We start from the raw sequence: 18,579 nt of genomic DNA, 5'->3' as shown, positions 1-18,579 counted from the left end.
TGCTTTGTTCTTTATGCTTGTAACTATAATTGCTTTATTGAAAAAAAAAAAAAAAAAAGTGAAACAGTTCTTTTGGACTGTATGTCATCATCAGGGGAAGAAGAGAATTAACCAAATATTTTATGGTGAGCAAGTGAAATTGTCAGATGTCTGCAGTAATCCTTCTTCCTAGAATGATGAGCTACATTTTTTCTGACCTTCTGGTAGAGGTTGTTGGACTGATATTTTGCTTTTACCTGAAACTGTTTTACTGTTCTGTCAGGTTTGGTCAAATGCCAAAATTTCATCAGAAAGGGATAGTTTTGTTAAAATTTCTGTTGGAAAAGTGACTTGAGGCTGTCCCCAGGGTGTAACAAGTAGCTCTGTGGCTCAAGCACTTTCCTACCATGTGGGCATTTTGAGTCTGCTGCTAGTTATTCCTGTGTGAGTAACTCTGGTATTGTTTTTCCTTAATTTTTTTTTTTCTTTCTTTTTTTTTTTTTTTCCCATGAACAAAGCTTTGTTCTGGGCTTTATCCTGAAAGAGTATTTAATGACAGGAACATTATCTTCTGCTTAATTCTAGCTGGAAAGCTTTTTTCAAAATACATTGCTGTAGTCTGATAAAAGGTGACTGGTGTTTGTTACCAATGCCAGGACATTATTAGAGAGTGTTTGATGGTGTGGAGTGAAGTTAGTTGTAGGACAGTTGCAGAGCTGGAAGCTCGTTCTTGGTTGATGAGGTGAAAAGAGAATGACTGCAGAGCACAGGAGAATCTGGATTTCATCAGCTGTTTTTGAATATTTGCTACGCAGATAATCAAAACAAAAAGGATCGCTTCAGTGTCTTAGAAGCATTTGTTACTAAGCAAAGGCATAAACTTCATCCCCTAGAGTTTTACTTTATGCATTTTTCCACACCCTTGTGCTCATTTTGGATATCAGTTGGACTAGTTGAATGTCTGCGGCACCTGTACACTGGTGTTACCTGTACACTATGATAGTGAGCTAGATTTTTATGCAATCTGCTTGTTGTTGAAGGATCTCATAAACTTCTTTCTTCAAGGGACCACATAAATCAAGTAGGACAGGGAAGCAGTTTCTCTTCTGGGACGTTGTGGGTGAGTGTCACAAACGCAGAGGGTCTGTTTGCCTTCAGGTATGTCTTTCCTGGAGGGTTTAACTATTGCCATGTGTTTCCTTAGACTTCTGACTTTAAGGTCATCGTCTTAGGGTCTTTGGAGAGAAACAGTCACTAAGCACAATTTCCTGTTCTCCCTAGTAGGAAATAATTTTCTGTTAAGGACAGCTTTGAAAAAGTTCTGCCTTCAGGATGGTGTTTCAAAGGTGTTTGATACTGACTGGATTCAGATGTTTTACAACATTTCTCAGAGTAATTTCATTGCAATCATCTGTTACAGCATTGATTATTTGTTGTGGTTGTTTACCATTGAATTAGAATATTTTTCTGGGATATTTTGATTCCACTGAAGTTCCAGGAAAAACAAAATGTGTTTTCCAACCAATGAATTGGTGGCCATGGAGTTTGTGTAGACTTTTGGGATGAGATTCACCTGATGATTGCAAATTCTTTCTATGTAGACACCAAAGCTTGAGCAACTTATAGGTTCATCCTTGGGCTGTCACTTCATTAATGTAAAATATTTATTTCTAGGGTGTAATCCATGGCATGCTGAAATAGATGGCTTCACTAGCTTTAAAGGGAGCCTAGAAGGACTACGTCCGATGTATGTCTAAGAAGTCTTAATGACTCCAGTCATAGAATCTGCTCTAGAAATAGGTTGCTTCTGGTTCTGATTATCTTAATTTTAGCTCTCATCGCTAACATTTATCTTCTTTTAACATAACTAGATTACTGACATTTTGGTGGGAGAAACATTTTTAGTTCTTTGGGAGGTCTTGAGAACTTCCAACATTTTAGGTTTTTGCTGGTGGCCCAACACTATGTAAGGTAATCTTCATACTAATTTCTAGTTTACTCAGCTTTAAATGTCTCGGGAATTTAAGAAACGGTTTAGAGCTATTTACAGTGTACAAACATTGCCTTTAAAACCCTTGATGATTTTTCAAAGGAGGTAATTCCACTGAGAAATTATTTATTCTGAACAATACATATCCAGTAGTTAGAATGAATTGTCCAGAATCTAATTTTAAATTTATTTGGAATTATTTGGAAATGTTGACAAGGGTTTCTCCGCATTCTCACCCCCCCACCCCCCACCCCCCCTGCCCCCGCTGCATTCATCACTAGATACTAAAGCACTGGGGAAAGATCTTTATAAGCCATGACTCTGCTACGTGAATAGAAGACTTCTAATAAGTGATGTCTATTTGCACTGACATCTATTTATTTTATTAACAGTGGCAAGCCTTTTCCTCTTGCCTTCACTTCCCTCACTTTAAACTCCTTTATTAAAATCCTTCCATTTGCCTTAACAGTGGAATTAATACTATCTTACACAAATAAACACACTCAATTTAATGTAAAACTCAGGGTAGTAATTGGCCTCTGACATGCTTATAAAGAGCAGTTTCTGTCTATCCAGTTGTTAATTGTGTCTTTTCCAGTCATATTAAGTCCTTTTGTATAGCCTGGTAGGGGCATCTACATCCTGGACCAGGATGCGGAAGACCTCATTTTTATTGCTGCTTTGGACAAACCTTCTGTCCTCTTTGTGCTTCTCTTTTGCTGACTGTAAAGTGAGGGTGATGCTGATATCTGTTTAGACTCTGCCTGGAAATCTGCTGGCAGCAGGATCTTTTTGCTGTGACTTTGCAATATGAGGCCAGTGCTTATCCTCCTCTGGGAATGTGTCCCAGTGCTCTGTACCAGCCCGTTCCCCTTCAAAGTGGAGCCTGTCCCACACTCCTCTCCTGACTGAGATCTCTGCATTTTGCCACAGTGCCATCCTCACCTTTTTCAAGCTGCTGGAGTTCCGGCATAACATTGTATTCATCAGAGCCTACAGAATATTGTAATCAACAGGACATATACAAAGTCTTGTCAAGAACAGTTTTTTAAAACCTAGAGAAATAGGTTAAAAATAGGAGAAACCTGTCTTTACTTTGAACTTGAATAATAATTTCAATGAATAACCATATAGCCTTTAAAATATTTACTTCAAAATATTCAAAACTAACCACATTCTAAAAATAAAAAATGCAAAGTGGAAGTACAGAGGCAACTGATGATGCAGTTTTGGGCAGAAATTAAAACTGAGTTTGGTTTTCTTTGCATTAGAGCTGGATGCCTGGAAATTTCAGGAGGCAGCCAAGGAGATTCAGTAGAGGACACTTGTCCTCTCTGAGTGCATGACACTCCCAATGGGAAGGATGTAGATTCTTTTCTTGGGAAAATTTGAATCTGGTAGTAATACTCTGCTTCCGCAGTGTCTCTTTCCAAATAGGGCATGTATCTATGACAAGGTCTTTAGGTTTTGGGTCCTTACATATACATCAGAACTACACTGGTAGGTGAAACCAGAAGCCACAGAAGTGATCCTATTAGCTCAGATGGAAAGGATTTGTGTGCCTGTGCTTTAGGTGGGATATTTGGTAGGACAAGGCTATTTTTAAAGGTACTTTTCTTTGCAAGCTTGTTGATTCTAGAATGTAGAACTCAATGCAACAAAACAGTCTTCACAAACTTGTTAGTTTAGCCATTATAGGGGAAAGGGGTAAACCTGAAAGCAATCTGGAGTAAGCCTTTTATTTTCAGATAAGCATTTTACAATTTTTACCACTATTATTTTTCCAGTTTTGAAGCAAGTGTTTATTTCAAGTTGTCAGTCAATTTAATATTTAAATTATAAAATTGCATTCATCTTTGAAATGAAATATTTACTCTTTGTCTGAATTAAGTATTCAGTTTGTCAGGAAATGAAGGATTTGTACTCTTGAGTTATTGATGATTTTGTGGTTTTCGTGGTGTGACCCAATGCCTTTTCAACCACCACTGTTCACTTTGGTCTGTTAGAGAAGAATGGAAGAGCTTCCATTTGGTTTTGCCTTTATTTTAGGGTTTCTTTTATTTTGGTAAACTACAAAAAAATTTTGTTGATCGTGGTTCTAAAAACAAAAGGCCACCCATCCAACTTCCAGGCAGTTACCGGTGCTATGGAGACTCAGACCAAAGTCCTTTTCCAGTTGCAGATGTCCTGGGTGACACCACAGTTCCTTTATTCACATCATCCAACTTCAGGCCTCTACCTTCAGCATCAGATGCCCTGAGTAGTTTACGACAGAGTGCGAGTCAGGGCGGTCATCTTAGAAACCTAAAGTCATGTGGCACAAATAGTTTCTGAGCTGTGTCGGTCCTTCTCGGTAAGATGAGTTGCCACTGCTGCTCTGCTCACTGTTGCAGTGGGGAAGCATCTGCTGGAGAACCCCTCTGTTGCTTTGGCAATACAGTGGCAAGGACCGTATGGGCACGTTCAGTACAGAATGGCCTGGTGTCTTCAAGCCTTGTACTGAAAGCAAAGCCGTTGCTCAGCTGCTTTCCGGTGTCTCGTGCCTCCTTTGCTGTCTTGTTATGTTCCCTAGAAACAGCTGAAGTGATACTTCGATTATAAAGCAGCAGACTTCTGGTTTGTCCACAGAATACGTGCTAGAAAAGATGGTGGGTGAGTTTTGTGGCAGCACACAGCTGGCAGTGCAGTAGTCAGGGTGATGGAAGCTTTTACTTCTCTTTTCCCTTTCCTCCTCTTCCTTCTCTGATAAACCCACACTATGCCTGCAACTAAAAATAATTTCTTAGAAAAATCAAGTTTTGTCCACTTGACAGGGCCACTGACACAGATTTTAGTGAAGAACCTAATAAAGCATAATCAAGGCCCATACATGCCCTTTGTCTGTCTGTATAGAAAAGGGACTTTGGCTTGTGTATCAAATCTGAACAAGTTTTATGTCAGAGATTTCTGCTGTATTTCAGTGTAGAAATAGACAACTACATCAAAAGCCTCTGAAAAATAAACAAAAATAAACTTATGCTATAATTTGAGCTTGGTTGAAAAGGAATTAATTATTAATTTTGGACAGCTTTCTGGATTAGTAATATCCTTTCTGGTTTTGTTTTGGTTTGGTTTGGTTTTCTGTCTACACTTAGGAGCTGGAGAAGCTTGAATTTATATCCTAATAAAAAGTTAAAATGGTAGGTACTTCATGCTATGCTATGTTGTTTTTGAAGTGTATGTAACAACATATTGGAAATGTGTTATGATAGTAAGCCATGCAGCATTTCCCCCGCAGTATTACACGTGAAGCACTAGCAACACCTCTGGTACAGTGCAGAGGACTACAGCCCAAGTAAGAGGCCATGTGGGTTAGAAAACGAAAACAGGACAGGCAGCAATTATTTTTACACCACGCTGAGGCAACGCAGAGTTTTGAAGTTAGTGTGCCTGCTGACCAGCCTGGAGCCGAGGGGCAGCCGCCCAGCCGAGGCCGGCACTGTGGGCCCTCAGCGGCCAGCCTTGCCCCAGCCTTGGAAAGCTCGGGCGCCCGGTTGTGAAGCTAAAGAAACCTGAAACTTTCCATTGAAAGCTGTTGTTAGGATGTGACGACAGAGTAAAATTTGTGCTTCTTGTGGCAGCTGATCAGTAATATGGGCTAATAGCCTTGCTGTCACTGCAGTGTCACTAGGTGGGGGCAAAAGTTGCTGTGGAAATCCCAGGGACAAATTTCCTGCTTTTCAATCTCTAATCTTTCAGCTTCAAATAACATGTAAGTTGTCGGTATAATAAATGTGCAGGAAACATAAACGATTTAAAGAGAGTTTAATATTAATACTCAGAAAATGTAGTTTGTTCTGTGGCAGCATACCTGTTGGTTCTCCTGAATGCTGGCTTGAGTGGTAGCACCTCAGTCTAACAAGATACTGCTGCAGTACAAGCAAACGGATCTGGAGAATAAAATTGCTCTTGATTTCTGTTTAAAACATGCTACTTGAATGTGCATGTCCTGTAAGGCAGTTTCCAGGACAAGCTTCAAATTAAAGGGTGGAGTAGAAACCCTGGTGTGTGAAAAGTTAGCAGCTGATAGCTGAGGATGCTAAGCAAACCAGTTTAAATTTAGTTGTGCCCATATGGCTGCATTTTTATAGTACAGGTGGGTCTCTTGACACAGTGTAAGAGTGAATGGCTGGGTCAGACCATAACTCTAGTCCAAACAGAATAGTCTGACGGGGGCTGGAGTGGAGTCCTGGGGAGGAAAGGCTCATCCAAAAGGTTGAGAGCATTACCGTCTCCAGCAAGTGAACAGGTCTGAAGAGTGCATAATAGATGTTTTGGGTGGATAAATAAGCTATCTTGGGTGTTACTCATTTGGTGATTTTTTTGCCCGGGCTTCAGAATGAGGGAATTTATACCAAGGGCTCCCTGTTTCTCCCCACTCCTTGAAGGAGTTCAAGATCACTAGCTGAGGGGCAGAGTTCAATACTTGATCAGAGGAATGTCACTTGTTATGTCATTGGAATACACCAACAACAGGTCTGGAATGTGCCTTGTTTAGTATCTTCACACACGTAATCTGTAATAAATTAAGATGTGATGCCAGACTTGACAAGGAATGACGCTGGTGTAACTGATTTTGGCCAAGCAGACAGTGAAGGGAGGGGCCATCGTTGTGGAAGTGTTGTGGCTCACCAGACTTGAGGAATATGTTTTGGTTTGCAATTTTTTTGCCAGTTTTGTATTGCACATCTTGGGAGAAAATACACATTTGGAAACTGCCATGGATCTTCAGTCTGACTCACTACCCTGCAAAATGCATGTGATGGCTGACGAAGTTGCTGGTGACTTTGGCTCAATGTGCTGATAGACTTCTGTGTATACAACCAGAAATTGTAGACTGTGTATTATTTCCTAGTAGCTACCAGGTGGAGTTTTTATCTTCTGTTAAGTGCATAGTTATCCTAAAGACAATCTGTTTCTATGAATTTGTGAAGAAGGATACGTGTCACAGATGGCATGTTTCTTTTATTTCTTTAAGTTTGCAAATTTGTTTTGTTATTAAAGTTAAGATATGATTGGACAGCAGGAAGGATAGCTGCTTTCTTATGTTTTCTTTACTGCTCAGCATAGTTGGAGATGCACAGCTGGGAAACAGTGCTGAACTGAAGAGAACAGGCAATAAGGAGTAAAAGACAAGATGTGAGAAATGGGACAAGGAGAGCCCGTCACTTGAACAGGTTAAAAGAAATACAGATGGTAGATGTATAGCCAGTTCTCCATGGTGAGAGCACTGGACTGGAGGCAAAGCAGGATGAAAAAAACAGATCATGAAATCACTGCAAAAATGTACTAGATAGGATGTGAGATTTCTTATAAAACCCTTACTTGTTTTTTATGTCACTTTCTGGTTATATAATGAAAACCTAATTGTTCTAGTTAATGTTCTAATAAAATTTGGGTTTAGAGATTGAAAGCCCTTTCAGTGTTTTTGAGGTATTTTTGGGCAGGTCTCCATCAAAGTTTGAACCAACTTTTTGCTCCTCCAAAACCTAGCAGAAATATGCAGTCTTGTGAGACTTTATAGAGTACTTTTGTTTTTTTTGTAGGTGAACAGTAGGTTTAGTTCATGGTGCCAGTGAGAGACTGGGGTAGTCTCTGCTGACTGTCTCCACCATATCATCAAAAACTTGGAACTGGAAGATTTACTTCTTTTTATTGAGTAATTGTGTTGACCTGAACTGTTTCTGATCATTTTCTCATAGATACTACAAGTACTGTTCTGCTTAGTTTCTGGTTAGCAGCTAAATAACTGGACTGGTAAGAGAGCTGGAGTAATCTACATGGGATAAATAGTTTGGTTTTGTTTGGTGCTTTGTGTGGGGTTTTATTCCTCTAGGAGCATTAGGTGGCATAAAAGGAGTCTGCCACTTACAGCCATTTTTTTTTCTTGCTAGAGCCAGTCTCGAAGCCAGAGCTTCCAGAGTTCCAGAGAAGCAAGGCTGTTTGTGCTGAGGTCCCTCAAAAAGGATTTGTTGAGTCACTGCCTGTCAGTTTTTTGTGATCTGTCTAGTATTGTCAGTGTAAAAATCTACGGATTTCCTTAAAGCCCAGCTCCTGGGATCACGTAACATTATAAAAGGTTGTTTCCTTTCTGTCTATTCCAAGTTTTCTTGCATAGCAGAGATGGGGAGAAGAAAAAAAACACAACCCACCTTGAAGTTGTATGCCAAGTTAAACTCAAAAAATAAGCAAGGAGCATGTCTAGTAAAGACACATGGCTTTGTCATACTGATGATAGAAGAAATGAGCCTGTAAATCTGAATTAGAAATTCCACAGACTGGTCAAGTACAGGGGATTATTTTCTTGTTGCACTGGTTGAAGATCAGTTTTCCAGGCTGCTTCTATTAAGATTTCTGAGTTGTGTTTAATACCACAAATTATGAGGCCTTGCAGTCTGTAGGCTGAACAGGACTCTCACCTTTCTCACAGGGATGATTTGGGGAAAATGTGTTCCCAGAAAACCAAAAGCAGCCATGCATTACTTCTCTTTCTGTCTCTCCATCTCACTGCATTTTATCTTGCAAATAAAATACAAGTGCTTGTGCATACAGTAGAATAAACTATCAGAAAATGTTCGCTATTTCTTCAGCAGGTCCCTGGTTAAATAGGATTCCAGAGTTATGCTTAGATACACTGCAAAAATGAAAGAATTGAAATATTTAGTATGACTTGCTATTTTCTGGTTCAACTGTTCTTAATAATCCACTTCCTATAACTCGTGACATTTCTTGGGCATATAATTTGTTCTTTAAAAAAAAAAAAAGCAGTAGATCCTCAATTCCTCAATTATATGCTTTTGGTAATATTGTGGTAATATTACCCTACTTTAATTTCTATTGCTGTTACAGATTGGAGATTAAACTGCAAACAGCAACCTGTTGTGAAAGAGCAATGGAATGTTATAAAAATGTTAAATAATTATTAGTGGTACTGTATGTGTAATGGTATTAATTCTTTTGTAGAGCTTCCATATGAATAAATGTCTGTGCATTCATGCATTCCTATGCAAATAAATATTTTTTTAAATAAATAAGGTATTTTATGTATGTTAACAGTGCAAACTTTAGCTTGTATATAATCTTGCTTTATATGGAAAAAATAAAGATTGTTCCTAACTAATAAAAAACATGGAAATACATTTATTTCCTTTTCATAATGAGATTATCCATTCCTCAATCAGTTTTCCTTTCATCCTGGCCATGTATCTTTGGAGTCATGTATCTCCAGTAATATTACTTGTTCATGAAGAGGACTGAAATGTAATTTGCATTTAACAGTTCTCATTTTGCTGGGATTTTATGTCTTTGTAAACAAATCTGTTCAGGCAGTGTTGGTGAATGACATGGTTTGACAGTGAGGATTTATGTTAAAACATAAGGATTAAACAATAATACATAGATACATAATGTTCAACTAAGGAATATATTTACTTTTACATGTTTTTGAAGGTCATTGATACATATTTTTCATAGTAAATGCTTTTTGTCAGATTAAAAAAAGCAAACCCTGTGTTTTTTACATCATTAAACACTAAATTAAAATGTAATTAATTATCAACTTCCTTGGTACTTATTTATTTCTTTTTGAGTGCTTTTTAATTTTTTTTATTTTGTCTTTGCTCCAAACTTAGTGCTTTTATTGTTTCATTCATCACTTTACATTTGTGTGCTAAATTATTAGCACTAATCAAAAAGAACAAGTCACATTTCTGGTGGCTTTCTGATTTATGAATTTAAACCTGCACAAATCTCTGTTCAGTCTACTCAACCCAGCTAAATTTGTGATTTTTTGCGATTTTGTAAAATGTAGTACTGTATCTGTTTATGGTGGTGGAAGTAAAAATTGAGACTGCTGTATTAAGAGATATTTGGGATCTGCTGCACCTGAAACCAAGAAAGGCTTATATGTTGTTCAGCTATCAAAAATACCTGTGTCTTTGCTCTGCAATGTATCTGACATACCATATGAGAACAAGTCTTATGGGGAGCAGCTGAGGCAACTGGGGCTGTTTAGCCTGCAGAAAAGGTGGCTGAGGGGAGGATCTTATCACTCTCTGCAGCTGCCTGAAAGGAAGTTGTAACGAGGTGGGTGTCAGTCTCTTCTCCCAAGCAATGAGTGATAGGATGAGAGGAAACAGCCTCAAGCTGTGCCGGGTGGAGGATTAGATTGGATATTAGGAAAAATTTCTTCACCCAAAGGGGTTGTCAAGCACTGGAACTGGCTGCCCAGGGAAGTGGTTGAGTCCCCATCCCTGGAGGTATATAAAAAATACAGAGATGTGGCACTTGGGGACATAGTTTAGTAGTGGACTTGGCTGGGTTAACAGTTGGACTTGATGATCTTAAAGGTCTTTTCCAACCTAAATGATTCTACAATTCTATATATTGCAATTTGTAGTTATCACTATGTAACTGGATAAAATCTCCTTTGTCTCAGTTCATTGACAATGCAATTCATCCATTTCCCTCCACTTTTGAAGCTAGTTAGTAGATGAAAATTTGAATTTTCTTGAAAGTAATGTGAATGGTTTAATATTTTGTACCATTGGCAAGAAAGTAAAAATAAATACAATATGTTCTTGAATTGCACATTTCAAAAGTGAAATGCTGTTGCATATCTAAGAAGAAAAAATATACTACTTTTTGTTGGCTTTTATGTATTCTGACAAGAATTAAATAAAGTTAATAACAAGTTAAGGACCTCTGCTGCTCAGTATTATGGAAGTTTCCTGTATGTAACAATTGAAAATGGAGTGTGGTTTAGGTTTCAATATTAGCATTGCAAATTATGCTGCTATCCTCTCTCCACTGAGCATTACCATGATAGTTTCAAATACTTTTAAAATACATTGTTTAGGTGCTTTTCACATTTAATTCTAAGTCAGTTTATGAAAGAAATAGAAGCTGACTTCAAATATTTCAATGCTTTGTGATGCAGTATGCAAGGAGAAAAATATTCAAGATTGTAAAAATAAACATAATGTTTAAACATTTAGTACTAAAAATATGAATAATCTAGGAAAGGGAGTATAAAATTCTTTTTTTGGTAAGTTAGGTGTTGTGTGAAATATATTCAGTTACACTTAGAAAGGTCATCTATCGTGATTTCAATGTTCAGTGACTTCTTCAGAGAAATCTCATTCTTAAAACCCATTTATTTACTATTTCAAAGGGCAATGCATTAGTTGAATTTTATATGTAAGTGAAATGGTAATAGAATCTGTGACATTGTGGTGCCTGGGTATTTTTTGAATGTAACTAAAAAAAGTTTGGCCTTTCACAGGGGCTTTTTATGGAAGCTAACAAAGTGGAGATTATTGCAAAAATGAGGACACAGAAATTACTTAAGTCAGGGATCTATTGCCTAATGTTTTCGTTTAAAGATAAATGTTAAGCAATATGTTGTATGATGTTAATGTTTTACTGTCAAAATTCAGAAGCAAGAAAACACCAGTAGAACTAAGATATTCAGGTATAGGAGAGAATAATATCATAGAAAATTATTTTATTTAGGTCAAGAAGATTCAGTAAAACAGAATATTTTTTAGGCCTATGTAAAATGAAAAGAACAAATAAAAATTGTAATAGTAAGACTTCTGTAACATGGGACTTCAGACAACAGAACTTTTAGCATTTGGAAGTAAACTTTGAGAAAGTGAATATAGTTGCAAAAGATGATGCTTGTTAGGTAACAGTTAAATGCATTAAATGTGACTAATGCTGTCTAAGTAAGCCTGCAAGTAGGGCCCAGCTTCTTCTCAATATTCTTGTGTATAACATCAGCTATTTTAGATACTGAGAAATTATAGATCATTGAATTTTAGTGTATTAGAAGGAACGTGGGTCAACAGTGGAAGGCAGTACTTAGGGAAAAATCTCCCAACAAATTCATATGTTGCAAAATCAGACACTGGATATGTACAATAGAGTCCAGTAGGGAAAGAAATGCAATTTTTAAAATGAAGTTCCTAAAATTAAGCTGCCATACCCATGTAAAAATGTGATTTTGGAACAATGTGTTTTTAAACAATCTCAACCTCTTCCCTTTCCAACAAATACCCTCCAAAAATAATATGGCTGGTTCAGAATACTGTTAACACTTATGCTGTAGACAGCTCTATTAAATACAATTGTCTTGTGAATCTGAACAGATATAAATTATCCCAGCTAGAAGCCAAGTTGCTGTAATTCCATTGACAATCAAATTTTTTTCCAGTAAAACCACACAGCAAAAAGCAAATTTCATGTAGTTTGAAATGTATTGTAAGACCTAGAGACAAAATGTCAGAGCACACAAATGGAAGGGAGCACATTTTGCAGTTAACATAAAAACATTTGCAATACAAAGGCAAGGATGCCGACACAAAGGGTGTGATGCTGTGCTTTCAAGAAAAGCAACCATTTTGCAAAGCTCTGACCTGCTTTCATAGTTTACCAAGAAATTTCATAAACGCTGTGGAAGAGTGCCGATGACAATGACAGCACAGGAACACAGGAGGACTCTCTGTCTCTCTTAAATGTGCTCTCAAAGCGAGGTTCTGCGGGAGACGAGCTTGTGATATGAGGCATGAACAGACAAAAAGTAGAGTTAAAAATAAACACCAAAGTTGAGTGCCCTGTAATCATCACGAGGACAGAAAAATAAGCGAGCACAGAAAAAGACACCGCATTTCAGAATAAGTACTATTATTACTTACGGGAACAGGGAATAATGGGAGCTATTTCTTTCCTGAGTTCACATTACATCTTTTTCCCCTCTGTCCTGAATAGAGCAAAACTTTCTTTTAAAAGTGTTTTTCTTTCAAGTTCTTAATTAAATTTTAGTTTTCTGGTGTCAATTATAAGATAGTAAAAACATTATTGTTAAGATCAGAGAGCAGTAGCATATAAATGCCCATATTTTATCACTTCCTATTAATAATGAGAGAAAGTAAACCCAACATGATCAGAAACTTTAGAACATCGAGACACCAGGTGACAGGACAGACAAAATAATGAAGAAGTTACAAGTGTATAAAGATTTTGAAAGCAAGAGCTGTATCATAAGAACAGCTGAAGGGTTTAGTAATGAGGGAACATTACGGTTTTAGATGCCTATTTAGGATTTTATCACCTTTCAATTAAGTACAAAATTATGCATTTTGAGTTCCCCATTGGCTATGGGAATTCCCCATTTTCTTTGGGAAGCTTGCTTTTCTGCTTGTGTAACGTGCATATCAGAGGACCCTGCACTTTTATGTTCTGAATGGCAATGCAAAATTTGCTAAAAACAAGGTGTAAGGAGTGTAGTGCGATCATCTGTACTGACTGTACCTGTTAGAGTACTGTTGAAATTAAAGATAAACAGTATGCTTGAGAAGAAGGCAACTTTTGGAAACTGGGAAAAGCATTACAGCAGCATCTGAAATACTTGAAATGAGAATCCAAAAAGAAAATGTCATTTTACATGGGATTTGGTCCCTCCTGGAGCTGAATTGCCTAGCGGAAAATGGTTCTAAAATACAAAGTAGTACTGACACATTTAAGGTTTTTAATACTATCAAGACATGTATCTGGAGTGTCAATAGGTTTCTGTGCAGAAGTCAGTGAAGGGCTGGAGGCTGCCTTGAACTGTGGTCTAGTGGGTGTGCTCTAATCCTATCCGTGGTGGGTAGTTAATTAGTAGAGTGGATTCAGCAAGAGAAACTGCAAGAAGCCCAGTCCAAAACTCCAAACAACACTGTTGTCAGGTGCTCTTGTGTGAGAAGTCAGGAAAAGCGGCCTTTTATATGTCCCAGACCTTACGAAAGAACTGGGAGGTGGGTCTGGAGTGGGTGAGTCACTCAGTGCTTTGAGTGGGTATTTTGCTTCCCAACTTCACAAGAAACCTAGGGGTTGCAGCTTTTGGGGGGGTTTGACAATTTTTTAATCCTATTATAGATGATGAATGTTTTGGTATTTCAAATAAAGTTTAATAGATGAAGCAGAATGTTATTAACAAAAGCAGATCATAACATCCGTGAGCAAAAAATGACAATCAACTGACTGTTGGAGCACCAGAAATCTTAAAAAACAAACCAAAACAAAACGCACCAAAAAAAGTCTGATTTATTCTGGACCAGCCTGTATAGTATTTTTAGTACTGGAATATCCAAAAGCAAAAACTGCAGGAGAGAAATGCAAAGAATAAAGGGCAAGTAAAACATAAAGGACCTGGAGCTACCAGTTGTTAACATGAATTTGATGCTATGCTATCTGAGCAGAATGTACCTCTAAATACTGGCTTTCATTTGACTCGCTGAGCAACTCATTTTGTGACAGACTGGTAATTGACTGAATAGTGGAGTTTATTCCCCATAAGAATGTGAGTTGATATGAGACTAACCCACCATTAAGCATTTGCTTGTCAGCTCAAGCAGGCTTTTATTTAGTACCTTTACTCAAAAGAGAGAGTAAATAAATAATGACAGGCAAAAAAGCCCTCCTGTGGTAAAAACTAAACATTAAAACTCCAGTGGATGCTAAGGCATTCATTTTTCATGGTGTTAAAATACAATGTGCATATTCACCATTGTTCTTCTAGCATTGTAAATTCATCTATGTCTTAATACAAAGGTAAAAACCTTAACACCCATATCTAATGAGTTTTCCCCCTTGTTTATTTCTAAAGATATCTGTCCTGGCAGCCGGTGGTGGTGGGGAAGGAGATGCTAAAACCATTCTGTTTGTGAACAGAAAATATTCTTAATTCAAACATAAAGTGTTGTAATTGTTCTAAAGCAAGAGCTGAATTCAGCCTGTCATGAGTTAACACCAAAGCCATTTTTGTAGACGGCATTCGAGGGAGAAGACATCTTAATTAAACTCCCTTTGTAGAGGGCATCAGAAAAGCTACTGACAGAGTGTGCATGCTAACTGCAGTCATGCATCCAGCTGTCACCACTGACAATGAAAAAAAGCAATAAATGCAGGCTGCAAGTGGCTGCTGTCATGCAGGCTGCTGTGGAAGAAAAGTTTGAGAAGCTCTTGCTTTGTCCATTCAGCACAACATCTTTCAACTTTTAGCAACCACCTCTAATAACTAGAAGTCAGGACAATTCTTTCCAGGGTGGAGCATTATAGGCTTGTCACACTGAAGTGTTCAAAATCAGAAGTTAAGGTGCAAAATAAGATCAGTAAAAATCAGTAGGAGATGTTGAACTGTCCTTTGATTTCGATCCATGATGAAGTTTGCTGGTTTGGGTTCCCCCCCCGAAGTCAAGGTGTTTAAAATTAAATTGTATTTTTCACATAATCACCTCAGTGTGGTGGCTAGGACTGTAAAAAAACTAGTAGCAAAATATCTGTAATAAAATCATGAGAGCTGGGAACTCTTTGGTTGTCTACTCACACCCTGTTCATTTGTGTTCTTTTGCCATTCCCTTTTTCTTTCATGTGAGAAGAAAAAGGCATGCGGTGTAAAGTAAGGGGTAAGAGTAGTTGCTGGTCTGTCTACCACTGCAGTGGGAGTTAAAAAGTATAATGTATCCAGCGTCCATGTGGACAGATAGCATCAGTCTTCTGCTGGTGTTTCTGGGCCATGCTGGTCACTCAAAATGTGGTCAAGAATTCGAGAAACTGATCTGTAAAGCACCTGAAGCTGAGACTGTAATATTGTTAAGTGACAATGGGTAGATAAAATGCTATAGAAATACAGGGAATAGTGAATTTCTCTTCTCTGCTTGCTGACCAGGTGCCTCAAAAAGGACCTGTCATTTATTTTTCTGCAAGGAGAAGAGGTAAATTCCTTGCCTGACAGGATTGTCTGCTTCATCTTGGAGATATTTGCCTTGAGGCTGTATAGAGTAGTCTTTTGACTACAGCTTATTATGGCTAGCATTGAAATTAATGCGTCATTTCATACACCTCCATCACTAAACCTGGGTTGCTTTTTGGCTAAGATCAAAGAAATACCATGTTCATTTCCTAGCTCCCCCCAGTTTTTGAGCACTGTACTGTTGAATTTAGTTATTACTTAGTTTAATTTGTGGATGCAAAGTGTTGGTATACATATTAATATGGTGATAAAGAACTAGTAAAAAATGCATGATCAAATTACTTTTCCGGAATAAAAATTTTAATCTTGCTAATGACAAGGTAGGAACTTAAGGTACAAAAGATGTTCTTAGGAGGGTGGGTAAAAAGGGGTTTAACAATCCACAGGAAAGAACGCAAAGAGAAAGTTTCAGTTGCTACATTTCATGGGAAGAAAAAGACTTTTCTTTATTAGTTCCCCTTTACTAGTCTACAGAGATCTCCTTTGCACAATGAAAATATTAATTAGCATCACATTATTAATAGTAAATTACAGTTTTCAATGAAACATTCAATTGAAAGAGCCATGTTTTGGGACAGTTTTGTTCAGTTCTCTGACAAATGAAACCATTAAAACTGTATCAAGTAAGATATGACACATGACAAGGATCCTCCGGTCTCATGCTATAATAGTTATTATTTTGCTCTGTTTGGACTTGAGAGAACAAATAAATGGGGCATTCATACCCTGCCTCATCTCACATAGCCTGAAATGCTAGCTGAAGTGCATAGCTATCCACCAAATTATTTTCGTTCAGTTATAATTTTGGGTAGCTGGTAAAGCAGGGTTAACTTTAAATAATGCTTTTTGAAAAACATAGACAAATGATTGTGCAATTTATTGTTAGAAAGTAGATTTTATTTGTGAATTTAGAAAAATTAATAGAATCAGTATAAAGAACAACTCTGAAAGTCACTTCTAAGTTTCACGTTTCCCATGAAGCCATAGATGTAAACAGCTGGTGATAGTGAGTTGACTGTACTTTGCCTTCCTATGATACTTCTTTAAGCTAGAAGTGATGATAAAGAATTAATTATTCATCATTCTTTAGGTACCAAAACTGGTTTTCAAGATACTGATATTTTCCTGTAAATACTTTTTAAAGCTCTAGTTTTAATAGCATTTTTATAATATTTTTCTTTTGTCTTTTGAGACACCATTTTAATATGTGTAAAGTATGTTTAAAATCAATTTGGAAGTGAATATCGAAAGCATACGTTGATAGAAACAGTGCCTGTGTAAAAGTAACTCATATTTCATTTTTTAAATTATGAAAGTAAGACAGTACATTTAAAGAAAATACAGTTTATTCTACTGATAATTTTTAAAAATATTTGTTTCTGAGTATACTTATATAAAGACAGAGAAACTTTTGCCAATGTAAAAAATCACAGGAAGAAAAATTTGCAGTTAAAAAAAAAAAAGATTGTAATGTGCTTACGTGTTGATAATCAAATGTTTCTATTATTTCCATATCTCCAAAGTCTTACAGTGTTAATATTTATAGTAACAGGTTTTATTATATTTACAGTTTAATCTTATATTCTTAATTTATATGGGTTTATTGTTTAATATGACTTTGTAATTTGGATATTCAATAAAAACTTGACATTTCCATAATTGTTTCATGAAACTGAGCCTCTATAGAAAACTTCAGAGCATTTCACTCAGAGGCAGTTTTGTTTATCCGTGTTTATTTTCACCTCCCCTTAGGATACTGTAAGTAACCCAGTGTAATTGATTATGAGAGCAACTATACATAATCCAAGGAGGATTTTACATTCTGGCCACAGGGTTGCATGGAAATAATTCCTGTCTTCTTTAGATTCACCTGTTCATTTTATTACATATCTGTCTCAAAGTCTTTCTGATTTTAGTTCATTATTGCAGGAGTAAGCATGATAAAACATAAATGCTTTTAATGCCAATGTCCTCACAATTTTATGTACTGGCTGCCTGGAGTTGAGCCTAATAGTTTATGTTTAACAATATTAATTCCAGTGACACATGGAGGTGGTGCTGTTGATTATTTTTTTTAAGATGCGATGTCCTCTTCCTCACCACTGAACCAGTTCTGCAGCAGCTTAATTTGTGATTTGGGAAAGCACCATCACTGAGATGAATCATAAAGTTGTGGCTTAGCAGCCCCTGCCCAATTCTTGGCAATTTTCTTAAATGCAGAGTATTGAACAGGATAGCTTAACTGTTCAGCTACCTGAATTTCCCATATACTTTTAGCTTACTAAGAGTTTTTTTTCCTCATTTGAAGGAGAGTTGTGGCTTGCCCCGACTGTTGGTGTTATTCCCTGGGGATTGGGAGAGGGAAGGTGAATGGTATCGACCTCTAGATTGGTAAAATATTTTTGTAACTCTTCAGATGGGACTGTTACAAATTATTCTACTGGATAAGTTCAGCACTTTTGGTAGAGAGTGAAAGGAAACAGAACTTTTCCTCCAAGTATCCTTAAAACTTACATGAAGTATAGTAAGTTACTAACATGTATGAAACAAGTAGGGTTTTTTAAATGTTTTGTTAGTGACTGTAAGGCTCTTTAGTTCTTGCTGAAATCTAAAATTTTTTTGCAGGGCTTAGCTTAATCTTGTTTAAGTCTTTTGACTACAGGTGTTTGGGGTATTCTTTTGTTCTGTGTTTTACCTGTGTTAATTATAATGAAGGATGTTGGAGGCAGAGAACAGGACATGCAACTGGCCTAATAATACTCTGTGGCAAGATTTT

General features: G+C 37.1%; 1 protein-coding gene across 1 annotated transcript in view; it reads left to right on the top strand.

The window, feature by feature from the left end:
* FGF14 (fibroblast growth factor 14) overlaps positions 1–18,579 on the top strand; it is a 140,228-nt gene that overhangs the window by 16,201 nt on the left and 105,448 nt on the right. The window lies entirely within an intron of this gene.

The sequence above is a fragment of the Falco naumanni genome, chromosome 2, assembly GCF_017639655.2.
Source record: "Falco naumanni isolate bFalNau1 chromosome 2, bFalNau1.pat, whole genome shotgun sequence".
NCBI lineage: Eukaryota > Metazoa > Chordata > Aves > Falconiformes > Falconidae > Falco > Falco naumanni.
Note: the sequence above shows the minus strand (reverse complement) of the source record. Positions and strands in the feature narration are given on the sequence as shown.